Below are 20,569 nucleotides of genomic sequence, written 5' to 3'. Positions count from 1 at the left end.
CTCTTTGCATAAAATATATTTTCTTTATACTGTTACTTTCAACTTATTTGAGTCCTTAGAGCTGAACTGACTCTTGTAGAGAACACATTGCTGGATCTTCTTTGTTCTTAATCCATTAAATTATTTATTAATTTTCTTTAAGGTATTTAACTTTTTATATTTGAAGTAATTACTGCAGTTAATGAAGTTACTTTATTATTTGTAATTGTCTTCTGTGTTTCTTGTAGATGTATTATTTATCATTTTTTCTCTTACTGCTTTATTTTTGTTTGTTGATTTTGTAGTGACATGATTCAATTTCTTTCTCATTTGTTTTTGCTTACATTCTACAGGTTTTTCTGGTAATCATCTTGAGAAATAAAGACTTCATAAATCATCTTAATGTTATGACAGTATATAACAACTATATTTCAACTGAATGCAAAGTTGTACCTCTTCATACCCCCACTGTGTTATTAACATCAGATATTATCTTTTCTTACTGTCTATGAACACATATTTATGGAGATTTTTGCTTCATTTTTTAAATTCCATAGCAATATTTTGAAAGTTTTGTGCACCATCATTATGACAGTAGAGATTTCTTTACCTGTTTATATATTTACCTTTAATGGAGTGTTTTCTATTTTCAAGTGCTTTTATGATGCTGTGCAGCATCATTTCATTTTTGGATGTGATGGAGTTTCTTTAACCTTTCCTTTAGGACTGTTCTAGTGGTTAGTAACAGACTCAACTTTTATTTATTTTGGAAAGGCTTAGTTTTTTTATTTCTGAAGTGATATTATTCCAGTTTAAGTTTTTTGTTTGGAAGTATTACTTCTTGTTTAATTACCTTGTCATCTGGGGATTTCTCAGCTACTTTTTAAAAATAATCTATTACTTTTCTACTATATTGTTTTTCTAAGACTCCTTTTATAAATACAATGGTCCACTTGATGGTGTGCAGTAGGTCCCATATTTTTTTCTCCATTCTATTTAAAAAATTTGTTTTCATCACTCAATATTTATAACTACAATGTCATCAACTCTGTAATTTTTCTGCTTTATTACCCTCCCTTTGTGACTGTTGATTAAATTTTTGATATAGTTTTTATGTTCTTCAGATTCACGATTGTTGTTGGTTTTTAAAAATCTTTTTATTGATATCTCATTTTCTTTATGTATCACTTCTAATATTCTTTTCTTGTCTATGTTCTGTTTTTGTTCATTAAGCAGTTTCTTCTAATTACATTTTATTGAAAACTGCACTGAATGCTAAATGTCTATATTTACAATAAACAACTACAGTAACGGTAACTCGCACTACACTAAAACAAAACGTACTTCTGATACCCATCATTTTTCTGTTTGGGACCATTTAAAAATTTTTCTTTTGTTACAAAAGTGGGAATGTGCCTAATCAAAGGACCAAAATAGGCCATGTATTTAAACAAAAAGGCAATGATTCACAAAAGACTATGAATAGAACATGTAACTAGTTCATGCCAATCTAATAGAATTTGTTAAAATCAGTCACATCCAATACATCTGAAGTATTCTTGTATAAAACACAACGTGAAGAAAAGAAGACTTTATCAGTGTTTAAGAAAGTGGGTTTGTTCATAGATCATCTGGCAAGTTACCATTAAAAGTGTTTCCTGTGACATAAGGAAATGCAATATTATTTTTCTTGAACCCTTTTAGTGCAAGACTTTCCACTCAATAAAATAGCAGAGGATCTGAAACTGAGAAAATATACTTGATTACAAAGAGCTTGTGAAACTTAATACTTTTTTTTGTTTTTGCATTATCGGAGGCTTTTACTGAACTTACAACCAATTTGCCCCCTCAGTATGCAGTTTACATGTGAGGGATGCTTCTCTGTACAGGAGCCGGTACTGTCTTCAATCCTATGCGTACGGATGTCTAACACAGGCAAACAGTTTACTCCACATTTTGTAGTAATAAAATCTTCCTATTATCAAAAAGCGGTAACCAGTCCCTGTAGACTGAAGGGACTCAAGTCACAGGATGGGGATTTCCTTCTCATGGTTTTTATTTTGATGTCTGAAGTCTTGATGCAGCATTCTGAGCAGGGTGTTCTGGACCTGTTGTGCCCAAGGGACTGATAAAGGAAAAAGGTCTATTTATTCTTTGTGATTTGATGCACAGATGAAAAACCTAACACACAATAACGGAAGTTGGTCGTTAATAAATCACACCCTAGTCTTTCAGAGCTTCCGTAAGCAGACGACATCTTCAGTTTTCTAGCTCTTGTAGTTTTAACACTGCAATATCAATGATACATATGTCCAGAATCAGCTAAAAAGAGCGTCACATTCTTTTTCTCTTAGTTTATCTATTTTTCACTGTCTCTTGTTCCCGAGTGTATCTGAATGATTACCTTCCGGCATTATCTGTTATTTCTCGTTGGCGTGCTTTCGATTGTCTCCGTGTTTGAGGGCTAGTTGGGTGGCTGTAGTAGGCAGTTTGAGGAGTGCAGATGAGATTGGGCGCATCTTTCAAGGGACCCTGAGCAAAGCTAAAGGGGTGCGACTCATTCACGTCGAGGGCTGCCCCTCGTATCCTGCCCTCCTTGAGGGCCTGTGCTGAGGCTTTCTCATCCACCAGGCCACCACGGGCTGTGTTCACAAGGAATGCTCCCTGCCTCATCTGCTTTATGGTGAAGTCATTGATGAGGTGGTGTTTATGTTCGTTGAGACTGCAGTGCAAGGAGACGCAGTCGCTCTGATACAGCAAATTCTGCATGGTGTAGACCCTCTCAACGCCCAGGGACTGCTCGATCCCATCCTGCAAGTAGGGGTAATAAAATATGAAGCTGAATCCAAAGGCTGTGGCTGTGGCTGTGGCTGGAACTGCAAAAGCCTGCTGCGTACGACCCTAGCCGATGAGGCCTAGCGTCTTCCCACGAATGAGTGCCACTCCCGAGGCCACCTCGCAGGTCTGCTCCACGCTCTGAACTCGCTTGCCTACCCACAGTGCCTGGAACAGCCATGTGTTCCTCCGGTACATGTTGAGGACGTGGCAGATGGTGGAGTCGCCTGTCTCTTCCACGCCTGCGGACGGGATGTTGCACACAGCAATTCCGAGCTCGCCAGCAGCCTTGATGTACACGTTGTCATAGCCACAGCCCACCTGCATGATCACTCTCAAGGCCTAGAAATTTTCCAGGTCTTCCCTGTTGAGGTGATGGTGTGGTACGTCATGGCGCCCATGGCTACGTTTAGAACTTTCTGGTGGATCTCCTGCGTGGACTGCATCACAGAAGGCCACGGTGGCCAGGTCCTTCAGGATGGGCATGTCCACAATGCAGTCATGGCCGACCAGCAATCCCGCCAGTGAGCGGGGCGTAGGGGGTCTTTCATGATCTGGCGGCGAATTCCTTCACAATTCTGTCCAGTCGCTGTCTCTTGACTTAGCGCTTATCCACAAGGGCCATTCTTTATGGAGCTTTGCAACTCTCAGATCAAAAGGCAAAGCAGTCCGCTAAGAACTTAGGGGAACTCGCAGGAGTCTGTGTGCATGATGCCACTATGAACCCAATATAAATTTGTTCACAAACTCTATAGTTCACACGATGGGCTGTCCTTCTTTTTAAGGAAATATAGCTTCATTGGTTCAAAACCATTTAAGGTGATGAAACCCATTTGCTTGCAACTCAGCCACCATCACGCAGTCAATCAGCGAATCTCACCACGCCCCCAGGTCTGGAGCTCCTGGAGTCCGCGAACGCTGGGGAGTGAAGGCGGCTTCGGCCTGGTGCAGCCAGGTCCCTGCTCCTGCTCTGAGCCTTGGGCGTGGTTTCGGGGTCCACCGGGTGTCCCACATGGTGTCGAGGCTCCTCCCTTACCGGGGCCCTGCGGACCGGGGGAGTGTCCATGTCATTAAGGAGCTTTGATTATTATTTTGATTTTTTAAATTATATAATGCAAAAACAACAACAACCACAAAGAGTAAACCTACAAATTTTGACCTTTAAAAGTCAACAAAGATTTTTAAAGGTCAATATTTGTAGGTTTATTTTATTTCTTCAATTGGAACGTTTTCATCCTTTTCTGTATGCCCTGCAATCTTTTCATGAGATTCAGAAATTTATAAAACAACTGTGTAATGTAGTATGTACTAACGTTCTTACTACAAGATAATACAACAATCAGTGAGGCTGTACATCCTGGTTCATCATTAACATGGTTTTCAATGTGTCTTCTCTGGCTTTGTGTGTGTATTTTTAAGGTAAAGATATTTTTCCCATTGTTTTCCAGACACTGTAGCCCTTTGCTTCCGCAGTTGATTGCAGTGTTTGTTTCTCTGAGGCTGTGATAAGCACACAACTTCTCTTCTCAGCAGCCATAAATTGTCATTCTCATCACTCTGCCATTTCCTTTAGCACTCCCTGTTGGGGGAGACAGAACCTAGCCATCAGCGGTAGCCCAAAAAGCCAAACCTTTGAACACATGTTCCACTGTTCTCATTCTATACTGAGGGAGATACTAAAAGTTGGACGCTTTCTCTTAAGCCCAATTGCTGTTCTGGGAAAGAAGAAGGGATGTGGTTAATATAAGCCAGACCTGGTTGCCTTGTACAGCAAGCTTTTCCAACCCGCCTTGTTTTGTTTTTGTTATGGCTCTGTTTTGTTTTAGGTTTTTAGCAGCCTGCAGCAATGGTTTTTAGGTTCTGTCTCTAGTGATAAGCGGCAAAGAGGGATGAGGAAAGAGCCTTACTGGCTCAATCAGAAACAGAAACTAAGAACTCATGGCTGTAGTCTCCCGTGGATGCCCCATTCTACAGTAAAGGAAATGCCTTTGGAATGTAAAAAGAGAGACAATAATAGGCATCATTCCAATAGACAAGAATGAACAAATAACAAAGATGAGAGGTGCAAAGGCCAAGGAGAAATCCTTAAAAATGTGGTGTTGGAAGTTCTGCTTCAAAGAAATTGGTTCTGGAAAATTCTAGATTTACTTCTTTTGCTGCCACAGATGGAAATCTCCTACCCTATGCTTATTATGGTCTTAAATCTTCTAAGGCTTCTCCTGCTTCTCCACTAACATTCCAGGGCATTCACAGTGAGAGCCAAAGTTCTCCTCTTCTTTCTGTTATTTCCTTGAAGGCCTTGTGGTCTGAGTGCTTTTCCATTGTTTTGGGATCTGGGGAAACCTGCACATTTTGCGAGACTTCTATGTTAAGCTGTTTTGTAAAAATCTGTGCCTCGTGTCAGAACTTTGTGAGAGTAAAAGTGCAGACATTGGGGTTTGGTTCACATATTTCAGAAACACCAAGGACAAATGTTTCTGCTTCGTAATTTTCAGTCCTATGATTTCAAATGTGATCCTGCAAAAAAAACAGAAAAAAAATTTATCAGAGCCCAAAGCAACTCAGCACATATGATAAAGTCGAATCTTCTATTTCACTTTATTCTTTTTTTCATCTCTGGTAATGTAGGTGAAAAAGTTTTCTTTTCCTTAGTAGAAACCGACTTAGAAATGTGAACTCTCTATGCCAAACCTCACGTGTGAAACAGTTTATTGTATCTACTCATCTCAAAGAATTTTTAAAGACGTTAATGCCATAGAAAAACTTAGAAACTTGCCAGGAATAGAACAAATTCTTAATTGTTACATTATTTCTTTATGAGTTATTTTATTAATTAATCTTATATAAAGCTTACTGGGACTGTGATCTGTACGTTTTCCCTGCCTTGTTTTTATGTATGTTAAATCAACCTATAATTTTAGCTTCAGGGGTTTCAGAATAGCACACTTGAATTTATGTGTTATATAAAAAGTTAATTTGATAGTATGCACATCACATTAAGAAAAGTTTTAGTTTGTGTCTAAGTTCACTGCATAGAAAAATTTATCATTAGTGTTTCCCTTTACTTTCCTCAACATTTATCTGAATGATAGTATAATTTATTTCTATTTGCTTAGTATATTGTAGTGTTCCACAGCATATTTTACAATATTCATGTTGTTCTCGTATTTAAAAATGTAAGGCTTTTCTTTGCTTTTAAAAAAATAAATTATAGGCCAGTGCGGTGGCTCATGCTTGTAATCCCAGCACTTTAAGAGATTGAGATGGGTGGATCACGAGGTCAGGAGTTCAAGACCAGCCTGGCCAACATGGTGAAATCCCGTCTCTACTAAAAATACAAAAGATATAGCCAGCCAGGCTCGGTGGCTCAAGCCTGTAATTCCAGCACTTTGGGAGGCCAAGACGGGTGGATCACAAGGTCAGAAGATCAAGACCTTCCTGGCTAACACAGTGAAACCCCATCTCTACTAAAAATACAAAAAAATTATCCGGGCGTGGTGATGGGCGCCTGTAGTCCTAGCTACTCGGGAGGCTGAGGCAGGAGAATGGCGTGAACCCGGGAGGTGGAGGTTGCAGTGAGCCGAAGTCTCGCCACTACACTCCAGCCTGGGTGACAGAGCGAGACTCCATCTCAAAAAATAAAATAAAAAAATAAATTATAGCTTTTCCATTTGTATAAAAAGAGGAGTAATATATTAAGAACATAATAAAAAGTGTCTCTAATATCATTGAAAACTTTATTAAAATTTTCTTCTAAATGCTCCTTATGGGAGATTATAATTTATAATTGTGCAATTTTGTTACTCTAACCATATGCTAATAATTCAAAATCTGCTCTTTACGGTGCCCAGTTATTGTTGAACATGCTAGTTATCTAGAAAGAGTTTTCTTCCGTTGTATGCTTTGTTTATTCGGTATTTCACAGGTCAATGTTTATTTAATTTTATTTTCTAATATTTTATATTTTTGTATTTCCTTGTTAGAAAGGCTGCCTTACATCATTTAATTGTGTTTTTAGATTCTGCCTATATATTATAATTTTGTATGATTATATTCAACTGTGTACAGTTTCAAGGAGTGTAGAAAGTAAGTCAAATATGAATCAACTATATGTCTATTGCTGACATAATTCTCTGTTCATTTGCCTGTATAAACATTACTCATACTTTATGGCTTGTGTATTTGTTTTATTAGTTGGTGGTCAATTATTTTTTTAATCCTCTCTTGGTGAGTAGTTGTAGAAATTGTCCTAATTTCCACTTCTATGTATTAATGAATCTATATTAGTTTTGTGTGAAGAAAACACTTCTGTGATTTGCAGGTAATTTTTTTGACCTCTGAACTTTTTACTGGCCTCCTGCTCCCCAAAGGGACCTTGCTTCTGCTGGCTCAGCACCACAAAACGTCTGAGTTGTTGGTCTCCGACACCACTTTGCCGTCCACTATCCGGCAAGCGCTTTTCTTTTGGATGGCTTGCAGGTATTTACTGACGTCCAGAACATCGAGGAGATTCAAGTCCTCCCCGTCTTCTAGCAGGCAGCAGTAGGTGGCAATCTCAGCCTCCACCTCTACCTTGATGTTCCACAGGTCCTCTTGCTCTTGGTCCTGGTGTCCCTCTTCCCGTGTTTGGGCCAGCTCTGACTCCAGGTGCAGCAGGATCGTGTTGAGCTGCTCCATCTGCATCTACCTTCCTCAGGCTGCTCTCCAAGCTGGCCTTCAGATATCTCACTGAGTCCAGGTCTATATCCAAGGACTGGACTGTAGATCTCAGCTCCCAGAGCATCCTCTCAGCAGCTCCGATCTCAGCGGACTGCATGTTGACTACTGTGGTGCTCTCCTCAGTCTGCTGGCACCAGTACTTGTCCAGCTCCTCTCAGTTGTTCTCAGCCATCTCGTCATATTGGACCCGGAGGCTTGCCATGATCTTACCAAGGTCCTAAGACTTGGGGACATCTACCTCCATGGTCAATCAAAAGCTGGAAATCAGGGATTTTAGACCTTTAACTTCTCCTCATGGTTCTTAATGAAGAGCAGCTCTTCCTTGAGGGCCTCCATCTCTGTCTCCAGCAGAGGCTGAGTGACACTGGTGTTATCAGTAATGTCCCTCTCCACAAACAGGCACACGGCCTGCTCTGTCTCACACTTTAAAGTCATCAGCAGCAAAAAGATTATTGTCAGTCTGCAGGATGATGCAGGCACTGTCTGCAGAATTGGCAAAGATTTTTTTATTAGTCTAGTTGTCTGTCTTTTTGCCAGTAAGAAACGATTTTGATTACTATAAATTTCTAACTTGTTTTGAAATCAGGAATTGTAATGCTTCCAACTCTTTTTATGTGGTCCCGTGAAATTCCGTATACTTTGGGGAGTCACATTCTCTGTTTCTGTCAAAAATAATATTAAGAATTTCATAGGGATTGTATTAAATCTGTAGCTCACTTTGGGCGTTATAAACACGTTCAAAATATTAAATTTTCTGACTGTTGAACAAAAGCATGTTGAAGACTAAATTGTTTAATTTTCAGATATTTGTGAATTTTATGAATATTCTTCTGTTATTGATTTCTAGTTTTCATCCATTTTGGTCAGAAATTATAGTCTGTCACCTTTAATTTTTATTATGCTTTAAGTTCTAGGGTACATGTGCAGAACCTACAGGTTTGTTACTTAGGTATACATGTGCCATGTTGGTTTGCTGCACCCGTCATCTCATCATTTACATTAAGTGTTTCTCCTAATTCTATCCCTTTCATAGCCCCCCACCCCCAAACAGGCACTAGCATTTGATGTTCCCTGCCCTGTGTCCATGTGTTCTCATTGTTCAACTCCCACCTATGAGTGAAAACATGCAGTGTTTGTTTTTCTGGCCTTGTGATAGTTTGCTGAGAATGATGGTTTCCAGCTTCATCCATGTCCCTGCAAATGACATGAACTCATCCTTTTATAAGGCTGTGTAGTGTTCCATGATGTGTATGTGCCACAATTTCTTAATCCAGTCTATCATTGATGGACATTTGAGTTGGTTCCAAGACTTTGCTATTGTGAACAGTGCTACAGTAAACATACTTGTGCATGTGTCTTTATAGTAGCATGATTTATAATCCTTTGGATGTATACCCAGTAATGGGATTGCTGGGTCAAATGGTATTTCTGGTTGTAGATACTTGAGGAATTGCCACACTGTCTTCCACAGTGGTTGAACTAATTTACACTCACACCCACCGTGTAAAAGCGTTTTTATTTTTCCACATCCTCTCCAGCATCTGTTGTTTCCTTTTCCTGACATTTTAATGATCCCCATTCTAACTGGCATAAGATGGTATCTCATTGTGATTTTCATTTGCATTTCTCTCATTACCAGTAACGATGAGCAATTTTTCATGTCTGTTGGTTACATAAATGTCTTCTTTTGAGAGTTGTCTGTTCATATCCTTTGCCCACTTTTTGATGGGATTGCTCGTTTTTTTCTTGTAAATTTGTTCATTTTCTTTGTAGATTCTGGATGTGAGTCATTCGTCAGATGAGTAGATTGGAAAGATTTTCTCCCATTCTCTAGGTTGCCTGCTCATTCTCATGATAGATTCGTTTGCTGTGTAGAAGCTTTTAAGTTTAATTAGATTTCATTTGTCTATCTTGGCTTTTGTTGTCATTGTTTTTGGTGTTTTAGTCATGAAGTCTTTGCCCATGCCTATGTCCTGAATGGTATTGTCTAGGTTTTCTTTTAGGTTTTTATGGTTTTAGGTCTTACATTTAACTCTTTAATCCACCTTGAGTCAATTTTTGTATAGGGTGTAAGGAAGAAATCCAACTTCAGTTTTCTGCATATGGCTCGCCATTTTTTCCAGCAACATTTATTAAATACGGAATCCTTTCCCCATTGCTTGTTTTTGTCACGTTTGTCAAAGATCCAGTGGTTGTAGATGTGTGGTGGTATTTCTGAGGCCTCTGTTTTTTTTTCCATTGGTCTATATATCTGTTTTGGTACCGGTACCATGCTGTTTTGGTTACTGTAGACCTGTAGTATAGATTGAAGTCAGGTAGCATGATACCTCCAGCTTTTCCCTTTTTGCTTAGGATTTTCTTGCCTATGCAGACTGTTTTTTAGTTCCATATGAAATTCAAAGTAGTTTTTTCCAATTCTTTGAAGAAAGTCAGTGGTAGCTTTATGGGGATAGCATTGAATCTATAAGTTATCTTGGGCTGTATGGCCATTTTCATGATATTGATTCTTCCTTTCCAGGAGCATGGAATGTTCTTACATTTGTTTGTGTCCGCTTTTATTTCATTGAACAGTGGTTTGTAGTTTTCCTTGAAGAGATCCTTCACAATCCTTGTAAGTTGGATTCTTAGGTATTTTATTCTCTTTGTAGCAATTGTTGAGTGCGAGTTCACTCATGATTTGGCTCTCTGTTTGTCTGTTATTGGTGTATAGAAATACTTGTGATTTTTGCACATTATTTCGTATCCTGAGACTTTGCTTATCAGCTTAAGGAGGTTTTGGGCTGAGACAATGGGGTTTTCTAAATATACAATCATGTCATCTGCAGACACAGACAATTTGGCTTCCTCTTTTTCCTAATCGAATATCCTTTATTTCTTTCTCTTGCCTGATGGCCCTGGCCAGAATTTCCAAGACTATGTTGAGTGGGAGTGGTGAGAGAGGGCATCCTTGTTTTGTGCTGGTTTTCAAAGGGAATGCTTGCAGGTTATGCCCATTCTGCATGATATTGGCTGTGGGTTTGTCATAAATAGCTCTTATTATTTTCAGATATGTTCCATTAATACCTAGCTTATTTACAGTTTTTATCATGAAAGGCTGTTGTGTTTTGTTGAAGGCCTTTTCTGCATCTATTGAGATAGTCATGAGATTTTTGTCGTTGGTTCTGTTTATATGCTGAATTATGTTTATTGATGTGTGTATGTTGAACCAGCCTTGCATCCCAGGGATGAAGCTGACTTGATCGTGGTGGATAAGCTTTTTGATGTGCTTCTGGATTTGGTGTGCCAGCATTTTATTGAGGATGTTTGCACCGATGTTCATCAGAGATATTTTTTTTTGTTGTGCCTCTGTCAGGCTTTGGTATCAGGATGATGCTGGCCTCATAAAATGAGTTAGGGAAGAGTCCCTCTTTTTCTATTCATGCGAATAATTTCAGAAGGGATGGTACCAGCTCCTCTTTGTACCTCTGGTAGAATTCGGTTGTGAATTCGTCTGGTCCTGGACTTTTTTTTTTTGGTAAGCTATTAATTATTGCCTCAATTTCAGAACCTGCTATTCGTCTATTCAGAGATTCAACTTCTTCCTCGTTTAGTCTTGGGGGTGTGTATGTTTCCAGGAATTTATCAATTTCTTCTAGGTTTTCCAGTTTATTTCCGTAGAGGTGTTTACAGTATTCTCTGATGGTAGTTTGTATTTCTGCGGGTTTGGTGTTGATATCCCCTTTGCCATTTTTTATTGGGTCTATTTGATTCTTCTCTCTTTTCTTCTTTATTAGTCTTACTAGTGGTCTATTTTGTTACTCTTTTCAAAAAACCAGCTCCTGGGTTGATTGATTCTTTGAAGGGTTTTCTGTAACATTCCATTTTTTTTTAATTCTGTTACAATTTTTTTTTGCCTAACGTTTATTTTTAGGACGATATTTTATGAGCTTTTGACAAGACTTTGAGTTTTGTTGTTGTGTAGAGTGGTCTTTATGCATGTGTTACATATCTAACTGCTTTACAGTATTTTCATGTCCTCTGTTTTCTTTTTAATATTCTATAAGGCTTTATTATTAATTACAGAACTGGTGTATTAAAATATTGTTCTCAGTACTTTGCAGTTTTTTGTTTATGTTCTGAGAAAATATTATTGATTTATTTTAAAATCCTCATGTGAGGTGCATATATAGTGTGTGTGTATACATAATTAGATAAATACACACAATTATATAAATGTATATAATTGTCCTAGGTTTCCAGTGAATAAACACTTTCATTATTTTGTCCTTGTTTTCTTTGACAGTTTTAACTTAGAGTATATTTTATAAACTAAGACAGTTATTTAAAAAGTATTTTGCATAATGTAATTGTGACTTTGTCTTCATTTGATTACGATTTGCATAAAATTGTTTTGATGCATCTTGCCACTTTCAGTCTGTTTTTGTTACTATACAGTATGATGGTTCATATCTGTCGCCCAAGCAGTTCAGGAGATTGAGGTGGGAGGTTCACTTGAGCCCAGAAGTTTGAGACGAGCCTGGGAAACAAAGCAATACCCTCTCTCTAAAATAAATAAATCAATCAACAAATTGAGTCTCCTGTAGACAGATGTAGTTAGATTTTATTTTATTTTTTATCTCTGTACTCAATTTACAACTTTTGGTTGAGAAGCTTAGTTTGTGAGTAGCTACATAATTTCCTGCATTTGAAGGAATTACTTTTGATACTTTGTGGAGTAAAAGTTAGACATTTAATCTGAACTCAATTGAACATGGACTCAAAGAATTGTCACCAAGTCCCAGAACAGGGTGTGTGAGCCCCTTGAAGCCTTCAGCCAGCTCTGTTTCAGATAAATCTCTATTTCAATTTATTCCTATATGTTAGTTATTGAAAAACAATAGAAAATTTAAAAAAAGTTGACCTTTTTGTGTTCCTTGATTCCAGTCGTGAAGGGCCCTCCTGACTGGACTTTATGCCAAATAAGTCATTACAAAAAGAGCTAGGTTTCCAGACTGCGCCGAAGCTTCATGAGATCCCTCCTCACCTGTGCACAGACGAGTGGCCAATCCGGAGCCCAGGCTGTTGCTTCCCAGTCTGGTGGCGAATCCTCCATAGTCTGGTGGGTGTAAATATATATATATCTCTTTCCCCTTCTACCCGTCCCATTGCAACTTACTTATATATTTGCTTATTGTATCTGCATTGCCATTTAAGTGGGATAAAGTTTGTTTACCCCTAAAGCTATTGTGTGTTTGTGTGTGTGTTTTCTTCTCCCCTTGCGTGTTTCCCGCACAGTACATTTTTGGCGTCACGAACAGGATTCAAAAGCGAAAGGGTGCAATTTTTTTGGCAGCAGGAACCAGACAGGGAGCTCAGGAACTTCCTGTGTATTTGGATGGAAACTCCTCCCGTTCTTCCTCTTGGCCATTGACTGGTCCAAGGGACCTGGCCTTTGTGAAGTTTGGGAATCTATGTTAGTGCATTTTGAATCATTCGCTGTTCGTGAGCTGCTGCAGGGAATCCCAGTTGGTAATTGGGATGCTGAGGGAATTTCCCAGCATTGATGGTGCTTGCTTACTGCTTATAAGTTAAAGTGTCAATATAGGGACTTGTTGCTACAAGAGAAATGTAAGCTGGAAAAGGAAATTTTTAATGTGACTTCCAGACTGGTTCTGGCCCCTTGCCAGGCCTATGTCTTGACTGATCAGGCTCAAGGCTGTCAGCCTATTGCTGAAAAAGCAGCTGTCTGAGTGGCCCAGTCAGGGTAAAACTGAAGAACTAGTCAGTTTTCAGGGCTTGGAGAGGGTAAAAACCCAAATCCTATCTCAAGAATGGGAAGTTAACTCTAGTAAAATTCAATGGACTGCACAAACTGTAAAATTCCATGACATCCTATGGAATGCAGGGAAACATTCCATTTTACCAAAGCCTAAGGCTAAAATACTAGAATTTGCAGCTCTACCACTGAAAAGGAGGTCCAAAATTTTATTGGCTTGTTTGGATTCTGGAGACGTCATATTCCCCACTTGGGTAATATATTACAACCTCTGCATGCATTCACTAGGAAACACTATGAATTTCACTGGAGAGAGAAAGACAGCCTGGCTTCTCAACAAGCCAAACAAGCACAGCAACTGGCCCTGGATCTATGGCCTTACAGGATGGGTCAACAGAACTGCAAGTAACTGTCCTAGTTCAACATGCTAATTGGATCCTTAGGTACAAACAAGATGGGAAGAAGATACCTTTGGAGTTTTAGACCCAGAAGCTTCCAGAGGCTGGCAAAGCTTATACTCTCTTTGAGAAGCAGCTGTTGGCCTGCTACTGGGCTTTACAGGAAACAGAACACCTTTGTTTTAATCATGATGTTTTTTTGAGGCCCCAAATTCCTATTATGACTTGGGTCATGAGCTCCCTCAAACCTCACTGGATAGGGTACACTCAAGAAAGTAAATAGAAATGGTACACACAAGACCAGGCTAAGTCGGAACCAAAACGGATATCATTTTTAAATGAGGATGTGCAAAACTTGCTAGCTCAGCAAACCACTGAGCAAGTCCTGCAGATAGGGAAGGAAACCTGCCCTGTCCAATGGGGCAAATCTTTTAAAGAACTAAGCCCAGAGGATCAGAAACACACTTGGTTACTGATGGTTCCACCAAATACATTGATGGGACTCGATGCTGGGAGGCTGTAGCTTATAATCCTGTTAAAAACATAAGCATTTCTGATGAAGTGAGGGGTGTGAGCAGCCAGGTGGCTGAACTAGAAGCCATCCTCCGAGCTATTCAGGGGGAGGCCAGAGGGATTTGTTGCTTGTATACCGACTGTTAGTCAGCAGAAAATGGTCTTACTACCTAGTTGCCTGAATGGCAGTGAAACAAATGGTGAATTACGAATAAAGAGTGTTGGAGAAAACAACACTAGGAAGATACCTGAATCCTGATGCACACTACTATTATTGTTGTTTTTCATATTGATGCTCATGCATCTCTGCTTTCTCTTGACACACTAAACAGCTGGCAGATCAACAGGCCAAAATTTCCAGCATACATGCAAACTTGAATGTGGGTGAATGTATTACAGCACGTTCAAGCCTGGCAAACAGACACATTATAATTTATGGTGGTATAATTGATAATGATTATCGGGAAGAGTTAAAGTTCACTTTACACAATATCAGTCCAGAATTTTTTGTTACAAGACTGCAGATTCGGGTTGCTCAATTGTCACTGGTACCTCATACCTTGTTAACAATTAACCCCTGAGGAAATCTCTGCCCCGACAGAGGCTACATACGGAACTGGGAAATTCAGATCCACTGGTATAGGTAGCTTAAATCCTGGAGCCAAAATCTGGGTACAGCCTCCATCAGATCCCTCTCCTAAGGCTGGTGACATTGTAGCTATGGGAGCAGAAAATAATGGGGTAGTACAATTTCCAAAAAATGAGAAACAATATCATGTTCCCCCTCATTTTTGTTGTTACAGAGAATAACCTGTCTGCTAGTAATCGGTACCTGGGTCATCATGTCTGAGGCCGAGTATGAGTTCATCAGGTGGGCAACAACCACTGCAACAGAAGCCAACTGCAGTCAATGCTGGCTATGCATCAAATTGCCAGAGGCCACAGGAAATGGACTACCTTGGAGAATTGTCCTTGCCAATATTTCTGAATGGCTCTGTCACTACCAATGGGGCCAAAACAACAACACTTGCAATCCAACCTGGACTTCCTTTGCCACTTTAATAACATCTTAATACACTATAATTATAGTATAACCATTGTTGTCCCCTGGGGTGCCCTCTGGGTATGCAGACCCTATGAGTGGCTTCACCTGCCCCCATATTGGATGGGGAGATTCACATGGGTGTGCCATTAATTCCATTCACCATCCGGGATAATATTCCCCTCCCCGGTAATCTAGATGCTTACAAAGATAGCTGGTTATGAACGTTGCAGACTCCCTGGGGGTGGAGCCTATCACAGTATTCTCGCTTGCCCCGTTACAATCCTGCTTCAGCATCAAATTCAAATCTGAAGTCTACATGTAGAAAATCTCCTAAAATAGCAGCACTGCACTTCTGTTGTTAGCAGAAGCATTTGCTCAGCTGCGTACTGTTGTGTTGCAAAATCGAATGACATTAGTATGCTTACAGCAGCCCAAGGAGGACTTCGAACCTTGCTGCATACAGAATGTTGTGTGTGTATCCCTGACGATTCTCACAGTATTACTCTCCTTGCCCAAGACATGCAAGGACAAGTAAAACAGGTAGAATCTAACCGTCAGGACCCCATCATGGACTGGCTGTCAAACTGACATTGGCGTTGGCCATGGTGGGTGTGGTTTCTATTAATTGTGCCTTTAATTCTCCTCTGCTTTATCTGTAATCTATACCAGTCCTGCCTTCCCCGTATATCTGTAAAAATATTTTCCTATGATTCAGTGTTAGATAGAGCCTGAATGAGGTGGAAAAGTTAAATATTAAATTTGAACTCAATGAACATGGACAGAAACAATGGTCACTCAGTCCTGGAACAGGTTGTGTGAACCCCTTGTGGAATTCATCCAGCACAGTTTCTGAGAAATAGTTATTGCAAAACAACAGACAATCTCAAAAACAAGTTGACCTTTTCATTTTCCTTGAGTCCAGTCACGAAGCACCCTTGTGAGTGGGCCTCATGTCGAACACATCGTTACAAAAAAAGCTAGGGTACCACACTGCGCTGAAGCTTAATGAGACCTCTCCTTGTCTGTGCACGGATGGGTAGCTGACTCTGGAGCCCAGGCTGATGCTTTCCTATAGGCAAAGCCGAGGGAACAGAGGAGAGTCACCTCAAATAGCTGATGAGTCAAGAGATATGTCACAGTGTCTCCTGTATGCAGGGTCCAGACAGGAAACTCACATCGTTTCCGTGCTGAGCCCCGCAATATGTTACAATGTCTTCTGAGCCCAGCAATATGTTACAATGTCTTCTGAGGGAAGAACCAAAGCAAAAAACTAATGTCACTTTGGTGTTAAGCCTAATGATATGTCACAATTTCCACTGCAGGAAGAACCTAGGCAGAAGAGAATAGTTATATCAGCTAGCTGTTGCCCCTATTGATATGTCATAACCCCCACTTGAGCAGGAATCTGTCAGTAGAAGCAAGTCGCATCACCTGAGTGATGGGTGCAGAGATGTGACACAATGTCCCCTGTAAGAAGAACCCAGGCAGGAGAGCTGCATAACCTGGTCGTTGGACCCAGCAATATAGCATATTTGGTAGGGCCGTGGCAGAAAAATTATAAAACATGGGTGCAGCACCAAGTATATATTATAATGTCCCGTGCGAGCAGCACCAAGGCAGGAGAGGAGACTCACATCACTTGGTTGCTAGGACAAGTGATCAGTTACAATCTGCTTAGTAGGCAGGGTGCAGGCACTTTTTCTAGGTGATGAATGCAGAGAGATGTCACAAGGCCCCCTGTGAACAGGGATCAGGCAGCAGCCATCAATTCCCTAGGTATTATGCCCAGCAGTATGTCACAACCTCCGAAATATGCAGGGCCCAGGCAAAAGAGGAGAGTCACATCATGTGGGTGCTTGTCGCAGTGATTTGTCACAATCTTTCTTTTTGAGAGAACCCGGGCAGAAGAGGAGGGTCATAGGTGCTGGGTTCAATAATGTCACAATTTTATCTATGGGCTGGGCTAGGCAGAAGACTCAAGTCACTCAGGAGCTGGGCCGAGATATATTTCACAGTTACACCTCCAGGAAAGTCCAGGGTTGAGACTGACAATCCTGCACATGTCCCATATCAAGGTGTGAGAGCAAACACATTCGGTATGTTGGATCTAAGTGTACAAGTCACAGTCTCAGTGGTGCACTGGATCTGTGCATGGCAGCTTCAGTCTTTCCTGAGGACTGTGGCCCCTTAATGGAGTCAGCCTCACGTGTTTACTGAATGTTGGTTTTAGAGTCACTAACTCAAACCTGGATCCTATCCACTTATGAGAGTCAGTTGTTCAACTTTCAACTGCCTCCCGGTGTCAGATTTGGAACCTCAACAGTGGGCTGTGTTCATGTGAAAATATGACAATTTTTACTCTTGGCTCAGTGAGCATGTGAGTGTCACAATCTCACCTTTGTTCTGGGCCCTGTCAGGACACTTTCTTCACCACATGAAGCCCCTATAGAGTATGCATGAATGTAACAATCCTCTCTGAAACGTTAAGCAGGCACGGACCCCTCCTTGTACCTTTAGCTTTAAGCCCTGGTATGACAGTCAACATCTTTCTAATTGGCAGGGTCCAAATAAGAATTCTTAACTGCCTATGAGCTGTGTTTAAAAATAAGTCACCATCCCACCTGTGGCTGAGTGTTCACATATGAAAGTCACAATCCCAATTGTGGACTGTGTCTGCATGTATAATTCAGGACCTCAAGAGTGGGCTCTCTCCACGTGTGATAGAGACCATCCTGAATATTGGTGGAGTGTGCATCTGAGAAGCATAATCTCACCAGTGTGCTGAGCCCTGTGGTGACAATTTCTCTACCATAGTTTACACAATATGCATGACAGTGGTAGGCCTCCGCGTGACATATCACCGGGTCTTGCACACAGGTAATGAGAGTCTCCTCTCCTGCCTTGGAATGCTCACAGGAGGCATTGGGACATACCACTGAACCTGATATTCAGGTTATGTGACTCTCTTTCCTGTGCAGGGCATGGTGGCATATCCCTGCACCAGCCACCAGATGATGTGACTCCATCATCTGATTAGTCTCTGCCTACACGGTGAATTGTAACTTATCACCAGGCGCAGCATTTAGCTAATGTGACTCTTCCCTTTTTTCAGGTTCTGCCCACGGGGGAGATTGTGACTTATCGATGGGTAAAACACCAAAATGATTTTCCTCTTTTGTCTTGGCTCTGCCCTCAGAAGGCATTGGGGCATATTGCTGAACCAACACCAATGTAATGTGAGTGTCCTACCTGAACCCTGCCCACAGGGAGCATAGTGACATATCTCTGAGCCCGTGAACTATTTGATCTGGCTTCATTCTCTTACCTGGGCTTTGACCATGAGAAAGACTGTGACGTATTTCTTGGTCCAGTGCTTAGGTGATGTGATTCTCCTCTCCAGCCTGAGATATGCCCACAGGAGTAACAGTGACATCTCTGGGCCTAGCCCACAGGTGATATGACACTTATCCCTGGTTTCTGCGCAAGGGAGTCATTGTGACGTATCTCTGAGACCATTATTAGAATGATGTGACTCTCCTGTTCTTACTGGGACCTGTCCACAGTGGGGATGATGACATATTCCTTAGGCCAGCACATATGTGATGGGACTCCCTTCTCATGCCTGTGCCTTGCCCCCTGGGGTAATTGTGAAACATAGCTGGGCCCCTCTCCTAGTTTATGCAACATATCCCTGTGGTAACACTCTTTGTACCATTTAAGGGCTTTATATAATATAAGAGAGAGGGGTACTCCTTTAAGAACTTCATACAAAGGGAAGACTTAGGACCTACTGGTTTTCCAAAGCCTCACTATGAAAAACAGCTTTTCTCTTAGTGGCAGGTTTGAGGTATGAGGGTCATTACACATGTGAGCTGTCCAAGATATATGTTTCAATCTCTCCTGTGGGTAGGGCGTGAGCGGGAGTGTCACATCACCTGGATGCTTGGCCAGAGATCTGTCAATATCTTCCCTGATGGCAGGGATCAGGTAGGAGAGTCACATACCTAAGGCTGGGCCGGGGATATGTAACAACCTTTTCTGAGGTCAGAGGCTAGGAGAGGAGTCCCATCACTTGTGTGCTCACCGGGGATATGTTACAACAATCCCCTCCTGAAATCAGAGTATATGCAGCAGAGTCAAATCACGTGAATATTGGGCTCAGTGATATGTCACCACACTCCCTGTGGGCAAGCCCATGGCAGGAGAGAAACATCACCTGATTACTGATTACTAGGCCCAGTGATATGTCAGAATCTTTCCTGTGGGCAAGGTGCAGGCAGAAAGGAGAGTCACATCATCTGGTGTTGGAAGCAGAAATATGCTACAAGGCTTACTGTGGACAGCGTTCGGGCAGCAGCCTCTAATCTCTTAGGTGTTAAGTTCAGTGATATGTTACAATGGTCCCTGTGGACAGAGTTCGGGCAGAAGCCTCTAATCTCCTAGGTGTTAAGTTCAGTGATATGTTACAATGCTCCCTGTGGACAGAGTTCAGGCAGGAGCCCCCAATCTCCTAGGAGTTAAGTTCAGTGATATGTTACAATGCTCCCTGTGGACAGCGTTCGGGCCGCAGCCTCTAATCTCCTAGGTGTTAAGTTCAGTGATATGTTACAATGCTCCCTGTGGACAGAGTTCAGGCAGGAGCCCACAATCTCCTAGGTGTTAACTTCAGTGATATGTTACAATGCTCCCTGTGGGCAGAGTTCAGGCAGGAGCCCCCAATCTCCTAGGGGTTAAGTTCAGTGATATGTTACAATGCTCCCTGTGGGCAGAGTTCGGGCAGGAGCCTCTAATCTCCTAGGTGTTAAGTTCAGTGATATGTTACAATGCTCCCTGTGGGCAGCACCAAGGCAAGAGAATAGAGTCACATCACCTACGTTCTAGGTCCAATGATATGTCCCAATTTTATTTGTGAGCTGGGCTTAAACAGAAGAGTCTAATCACTCAGGTGCTGGACAAATGTGTATGTTTGTCACAAAGACACCTGCAGGAAGGTCCAGATATGGGATTAATCCCGCACATATTCTAGTTTTAGGCATGAGAGTGAACACCTTCTGTATGTTTGATCTAAGTACAGAAGTCACCATCTCAATAGTGGGCTAAATTTGTGCATGGCAGCCCCATTTTCTCTTGCAGAGTTTGTCTCCTAATTGAAATCGCAGCTTCCCAGGTGTGCTGACTCATGATCTGAGAGTCATCAACACACCTGTGACTCTCAGCTGTGAAAGTCAATTTTTCAACTTGTGAAACTGCCTTCGGGTGTGGGATTCAGAGCCTCAAAAGTGAAATATGATTATGTGAAAGAACGACAATCTTTAATGTTGCCTG

General features: G+C 41.1%; 1 pseudogene; it reads right to left on the bottom strand.

Annotated features, from left to right (window-relative positions):
* Window positions 1-236: 236 nt before the first annotated feature.
* On the bottom strand, window positions 237-18,875 carry LOC134759682 (C-terminal-binding protein 2-like; annotated as a pseudogene).
* Between the last annotated feature and the right edge of the window lie 1,694 nt (window positions 18,876-20,569).

This window comes from Pongo abelii, chromosome 12, assembly GCF_028885655.2.
Source record: "Pongo abelii isolate AG06213 chromosome 12, NHGRI_mPonAbe1-v2.0_pri, whole genome shotgun sequence".
NCBI lineage: Eukaryota > Metazoa > Chordata > Mammalia > Primates > Hominidae > Pongo > Pongo abelii.
The sequence above is the reverse complement of the archived record's forward strand: the minus strand, read 5'-3'. Positions and strand labels throughout refer to the sequence as shown.